Genomic DNA, 7151 nt, shown 5'->3' with positions numbered 1-7151 from the left:
AGCTAAAAATTGTAGCTCCTATCCATTTCGATCATACGTTATAGACCTTCAGTGAATGGCGTCATGATGTTTCTTTCGATCATAAAAGCGATTGGGTTGAATGGTTAAATTCTCGCCAACAAGATCAGATTTATTGGCAAATTCCTGGAATCCAAGAAGCTGTCTTCAACACCGGAGAAGCTAACTACGTTCACCTTCTTGGTCTCAAAAAGACTTCCTTTTATGTTCCTGCCAGGATCCTGCGTCAGTATGGAAGGGAACAATCTATTGTGCCTCCCCTTCGTCATTTTTATCCGCCTGAGAATCTCAAGCCCAAGATTGTCAAAGCCGTTTCATCTGCTTGGGATGTCAGAATCATCAAACCTTTAAAAGAGTCAGCTGAGGAAGATTGTCGTCCGAAGAAGAAGTCTAAAAAGAATGCTTAGTTTCATGTTTAATCTTATCCGTTTATCTTTGAAAGAATGAACCCTGTACTCAAGCTTTAATGATTGATCAATAAAGTTCATCTTTCTCTCTCATTATCTTGGTCTATGCGTGCATCATTGTCTACTTCTTTCTGATTTTAAAATATGTCTTTCAAATATTTCAAGGAAGTAAACACCATAGCTAACCCCACTACTCCTTGGGTTCGGATCTCTTCACGATTGGAGAGGAAATCTGTATCCCCGCCACCTTCTCTGAGAACCCCAGCATCTCCTTCTTTCTCATCCTCATCCTCGCCAATGGCAGACAACCAAGACAGTCTTCCACCCGCTGGTATTACCGATACTCTCACCTTGATTCTCCAGCAACTTCAAGAGCTCAAAGAAGAGAACCGAGTTATCAAGGCTCAGCTTTCTGAGAAGTTGGGGCCGTCGTTGTCCAAAGATAAAGGGCCTATGCACCATACAGCTACTTCAGCCGCACCTGCCCAGCCAGTATTCATCTCTATCCCTGATAAAACCGAAGAAGATTTGGAAAAAGAGCAGTACAGCGAGGATCGCAGTAGGCCTTCTCAGTCCAGTTTCAAGACCAGGGTGGTTTCAACCCAAGTGATCTTACACTGTTTCCCGAAATCCGTCTCCCTGCTAATTTTCAAATGCCAGATTTCGACAAATATGACGGTGTGGGTTGTCCGATCACACACTTGCAAATGTTCACTATCATGTGCCAGCCTCAAGGTCTATCTACCGAACAAATGGCTCAGTTGTTCCCGGTTTCTCTAACCAAGGTTGCTAGAGGTGGTTCATGATCTTAGACAAGACTCGTTATAGGACATGGAAGGATATCGGTGAACAGTTCATCAGACAATTCAAATATGATGATGGGACGGAAATCACTAGAAATGATTTAGAGAGAACCAAGCAAGACTCGAGGGAATCTTTTCTAATTTTTGTGAAAAGATGGAGAAGACTAGCAGCTCAGATGATGGAGCGCCCTTCTGAGGAAGAGCAGGTTCAAATAATCATGAAAAATATTTCCCCCCAACTCCAGTATCACATGTCATTGCAATATTATCCAGATTTCAAACACTTCATTGTGGCAGGCACCCAGATAGAGGAGGCTATGGCTCAAGGTGTATTTAACCGTAGCAACCCAAACCCCAGAGATTTCAAAAAGTTCCCTCCAGTCCAAGTCAATAGTATCTCTCGTTCCAATGCTCAATCTTCTAAGTCCCAAGAACCTCTAGTGATGGACTATGCCCAACCCGCGACCCGCGACCGCACCTCAGCAACGAACCCAGGTAGAATTCACCCATCTTCCTATTCCATCTTCAGAAGTGCTTAAGCAGTGTCTTGCTTCAGGTCGCATAACCCTACCTGCCATCCGGCCTCCCTCCAATCCTCTACCTGCAAATTGGCGAGCTGACCTACACTGTGAGTATCACAGGGGTCCTGGTCATCTTACGGACAACTGCATCGCCTTGAAATTTAGAATCCAGAAACTCATTGATGAGAAAGTCATTGCATTCCAGCCAAGACCCAATGTTACCCAAAACCCGCTACCTAGTCATGCTAACCCTCCTGCTGCCGTTAATGCCATAACCATAGGAGATTCTGAGTTTGACCCTCTCACCCTTATATGTGCCTTAGAACCCATTTTTGAACCCCAAATCATCTTCTATGATGAGTCATACCTAAGAGAGTCGATACCTCCCTTGGTGATCACCTATGAGCCACAAGTCCCTCAAGTTATTACTTATGATGAGCCATAATTGGATGAAGTTAGACATGTTACAAGGGGCGGAAGAATTTTCAAACCTGCTGAATTGAGAGTCGAGAATCCAGGGGCATTGGCTCGAGGAGAAGAGCCGCAATATGTGAAAGACCCAGATGATGAAGTTGTGCAACAGTTGAAGAAGACCCAGGCCGTTATATCTGTTTGGGGATTATTGATAGCATCAAAGAAACACAGAGAGGCTGTGTTAAAGGAATTGAATACAACACAGGTGTCCTCAGAAATATCTCCAGATCAACTGGCTGAAGTTGTCGCTCTGACCCATGCCACCAGAGTCATTAGTTTCTCAGATCAGGAGTTGTCTCCTCAAGGTCGGAATCATGCTAGAGCTCTTCATGTCACTATTGTCTGTGAAGGCAAGAAAGTACCATCTGTGTTGGTAGATAACGGATCCGCGTTGAATGTGTGTCCATTGAGAACTGCCATTACCTTGGGTTTCGGTCCCACTGATTTCGCCGAATCAACCCTTGGAATCCTCGCATATGACAACACCCGCAGAAATGTGGTCGGGGTCCTTACCACCAAGATTGTTGTAGGCGGTCAAGAATTTGAGGTTGAGTTTCAAGTTATTGATATCAAGGCTTCGTTTAATATGCTTCTGGGACGTCCCTGGTTGCATAAGGAAGGTGCTGTTGCTTCAACCCTTCATCAAAAATTGAAGTTGATCAAAGATGGGAAGTTGTTCACTGTCAGAGGTGACGAAGAGCCAGAAATAGGACAGATAACAGGAGAAACTCTGATCCTTCCAGTTGCAGAAGCAGAAGATTATAACTTGAATGGTTTCGCATTCGACGTTGCTGCTATTTCCTATGAAGAGGCCTCTCGGGAGGAGTTGTGTTTACCTTTTACTATCAGTCCTGTGGTTGCCAAAATAATGAGAAAAATGAATTACTTTCCTGGTATGAATTTGGGCCGTGATCCAAGCAAGGCATCTCACTACCGCCCAATCAAAGCAAACCATGGAATTTTTGGTCTTGGATATGTACCTACTGAGGAGGAGGAAGAAGCTATGGAAGAATTGTTGAAATTGAAGGAAGAAATCCGCCGCACCGGAAGGGTACTTCCAATGGCTCCATATTCCTTATCGATGAATTGTCACTTTATCAAAGAAGGCGAGACTTCTCCATACTATGGGTTCTCCGAGCCATGGTATGACTCGGTGACAGGAATCATGATACCTGGTTTTGAAATATTTAGTGGCCTTGCTCTCTCAGAAACAGAACCGCCGGTATGTTATGTTGAGAAAACTGTTGAGGACTGGTTAGTCTACCTTGAGCCAGATGTGTTGGGGTCCTTGTTTGAAGAAGATGTGCCTGATGTTGCTTGGCAGGAGTTGCCAGTTTTAGACTATTCTGAAGAGCAAGAAGAAACAGACTATAAAGATGTGCTAGTAGCAGTTATTCAGAGCGATGATACATTTACTGAACCTCAGAGTCGGATTGCACCTGCAACAGAAAATCTTTCAAACTGGAGTTTTGATGTTTTTCCTGCTTATTTCATTGCTAAGTCGAGTCCAGTCAAGTTGGTTAAATCCGTGTCAGTGCCTAATCCAAGCGAGTCATTTTCTGATTTTATTTATAATGTGAATCATGAGCCTGTTCAGGATGAGTCCAATAATAATAATGTAATTTCTTTCCAGTCAATGAAATCTGATTCTCAGTATGTCTCTGTGTTTGCTTCTGACTTTAATAATGATAACACTCCCTCCTCAGACGAGGAAGAAGGGATCGACGAAACTCCCCTTGAATTGCAACATATGCTCAAACAAGAGGAGGAGCGCCGAGCCCAGCCTCGTAAAGATGAAATCAAAATTATAAACATCGGAACAGAAGATTTAATACAGGAAAAATAAATTGGAAATACTCTATCTCCTGAAGAGCGTGATGAATTAATAAACCTACTTAAGGAAAATAAAGAAGTTTTTGCCTAGTCCTACAAAGATATGCCCGGGTTGAGTGAAGACATTGTTCAACACAAGCTACCTTTGTTACCAGGAATTAAACCTAAAAAGCAGAAGCTAAGGAGAATGAAGCCCGAGTGGGTCTTGAAAGTAGAGGAAGAGGTTACTAAGCAGTTGAATGCTGGGTTTCTGCAAGTAGTGGAATATCCAGAATGGCTCGCAAACATAGTACCTGTACCAAAGAAAGATGGAAAGGTGAGAATGTGCGTAGATTTCAGGGATTTGAACAAGGCAAGTCCAAAAGATGATTTCCCTCTACCACATATCGATATCCTGGTAGATAATACGGCCGGGCATGAATTACTGTCTTTCATGGATGGTTTCTCGGGCTACAATCAAATTAAGATGGCACCCGAGGACATGACTAAGACCTCGTTCATTACACAATGGAGGACCTATTGCTATCGGGTAATGCCATTTGGTCTCAAGAATGCCGGTGCGACATACCAAAGAGCAGCTACAGCCTTACTCCATGACATGATACATAGAGAAGTCGAAGTTTATGTCGATGATATGATTGTAAAAGCCAAGGAAAGGAGATATCATATCCCGAACCTTAAGAAGTTCTTTGAAAGAATACTCAAATACCAGCTTCACCTTGAAAATCCGATATAGGGGGTCCCAAGTTGAAATAGAAATGGCAACTATGAGGAGGGAGAATACGGTTGTTTAAGAAAACTAGAATTTACCAATTTGAAAACCTTAAACCGATTAAGAGATCAAAAACAATATTTAAGCATACAAGTTAAATCTAATGGTGCAATGCAAATGAAAGAGCAAAGAGATAGAAAGAGTGCACCCGAGATTTAAAGTGGTTCGGTCCTCAAACCCGAGGCCTACTCCACTCCACCAACCAAACCCGTTGATGGCTTCACTATTTGATCTTCTTAACCTTGGCGAAGATCGGTGCCAATTACAATTGCTTTAACCTTGGTGGCAATCCTCACCACGGAGAAAAAAGGGCTCCGCTTCTCCGACTACTCGCCCGAATACAAATCTTGAAAGATGAAAGAAAGAACTAAAAGATCCCTTCACAAGGGTTACAAAAGATGTACAATTGAGAGCCTATGATCCAAATCCTAGAGTTGGTGATGAGAGGCACAATTGAAGCTTGATTCACTCTTTGATATTCAAATGAAGTTTAAGAGTGTTAGGATTGATCGTTTGTATGTTTAGAACACCCATATTTATAGGAAAAACAAAATATGACCGTTCAGTGGCATTACGGTAATTCCAACAAAATTCCAAACGGCTCTTTTTCAGACCGTTGGAGTGTTCTCGGAGTTCCGAGAATAAGTCTCGGAGTTCCGAGAAAAAATCTCGGAGTTCCGAGAAGCCTCACAGAAGTTGGAAAAAGTCTACTGGACCATTTCTCGGAGTTCCGAGAATAATTCTCGGAGTTCCGAGAAAAACTCTCGGAGTTCCGAGAAGCCTATGCAGAGCAGATTTTCAATTCTGTTTTTGGGCTTCCAGTTCTCAACCAAGATGGGATTGCTATGAGGGTTCCAAGGTGTTTAAACTCCACAAATACAATCACTTGTTTATTTAGGGTGTGTGAGATTACTTTAATTATGCCTCTAAAAACCTAATCTAGGTTTGGATCAATTACATTAAAAAAAGGTCCTCAATATTAATTTCTTCATGTCTTCAAGTCTTCATGACTTCTTGCTTGATGACTTTGGCCTTCCAATTCGTGGTCCAATGTGGGCTTCTTGGCCTTCAATCCAAGCATCCTTGATCTTACTTTATCAAGATCTACAACTTAGACAAACAAACACATTAGTGATAAATGATCACTTGTGTATTGGAATCATCAAAACAAGATGGGAATGCCAAGGTAAAAACCATTGGGCTTACACACCTGAATCCTAGCAAGTGTGTATTCGGGGTTACCTCTGGTAAGTTGCTAGGATTCATGGTGAGCCAAAGGAGCATAGAGGTAGATCCTCAGAAGATTAAGGCTATCCAGGAGATGCCGCCGCCTAAAATCGATAAGGAAATTCGGGGATTCCTAGGAAGGATACAGTTCCTAAGGCGATTCATCGCTCATCTGACATCAACTTGTGAACCTATCTTTAAGCTCCTAAAGAAAAATACTTCCAAAGAATGGACGAAGGAATGTCAACAGGCCTTTGAGAAGATAAAACAAAGTTTGGCTGAACCACCGATAGTAGCACCAGTAATACCGGGGCATCCATTGCTGCTTTACTTGTCAGTAACAGAAACCAACATGGGTTGTATGTTAGCACAGCAAGATCCAGAAACCAAGCATGAAAAGACTGTATATTATCTTAGTAAGAAGATGTTAGAGTATGAACAGAAGTACACTGTCCTAGAAAAAACCTGCTTAGCCTTGGTTTGGGCAACTCAGCGACTCAGGCATTACCTTTTATCGCATAAGGTCCTGATGTTGTCAAGAATGGATCCTCTGAAGTATCTCTTTGAAAAACCAGTCCTGACAGGCAGGACTGCCAAATGGTTATTATTGTTGTCTGAGTTCGACATCACCCATGTAACCCAAAAATCAGTAAAGGGCCGAGCCATTGCTGAGCAATTGGCTGAAGCACCCCGAGAAGAAAATCAGCCTTTCAAACCGATGTTCCCAGATGAAGAGATCATGATGATAGAAGATGAATATCCAGAAACTGGTTGGACCCTCTATTTCGATGGAGCAGCAAACCAAACAGGGCAAGGAGTAGGGGCATTGCTTGTGTCACCTCGAAATGAGCATGTTCCCCTTGCCGTTAAGTTGCAATTTAATTGCACCAACAATATGGCAGAGTATGAAGCATGCATTGTTGGGCTTGAGGCCGCATTGGCCTTAGGCATAGAGAATCTTGACGTATATGGAGATTCGAAGCTAATCATTTGCCAAACTCAAGGAGAGTGGAGAACCAAAGAAGAAAAGCTACAGCCATATCATGAATACTTGGATGTTCTTGCTCGACAATTTCGGTGCATCACTTTCAGTTAT

The sequence above is a fragment of the Tasmannia lanceolata genome, unplaced genomic scaffold (genome assembly GCF_043159265.1).
Source record: "Tasmannia lanceolata isolate RefF3 unplaced genomic scaffold, GAP_Taslan_0.1 ptg000112l, whole genome shotgun sequence".
Classification (NCBI taxonomy): Eukaryota; Viridiplantae; Streptophyta; class Magnoliopsida; order Canellales; family Winteraceae; genus Tasmannia; species Tasmannia lanceolata.
Note: the sequence above shows the minus strand (reverse complement) of the source record.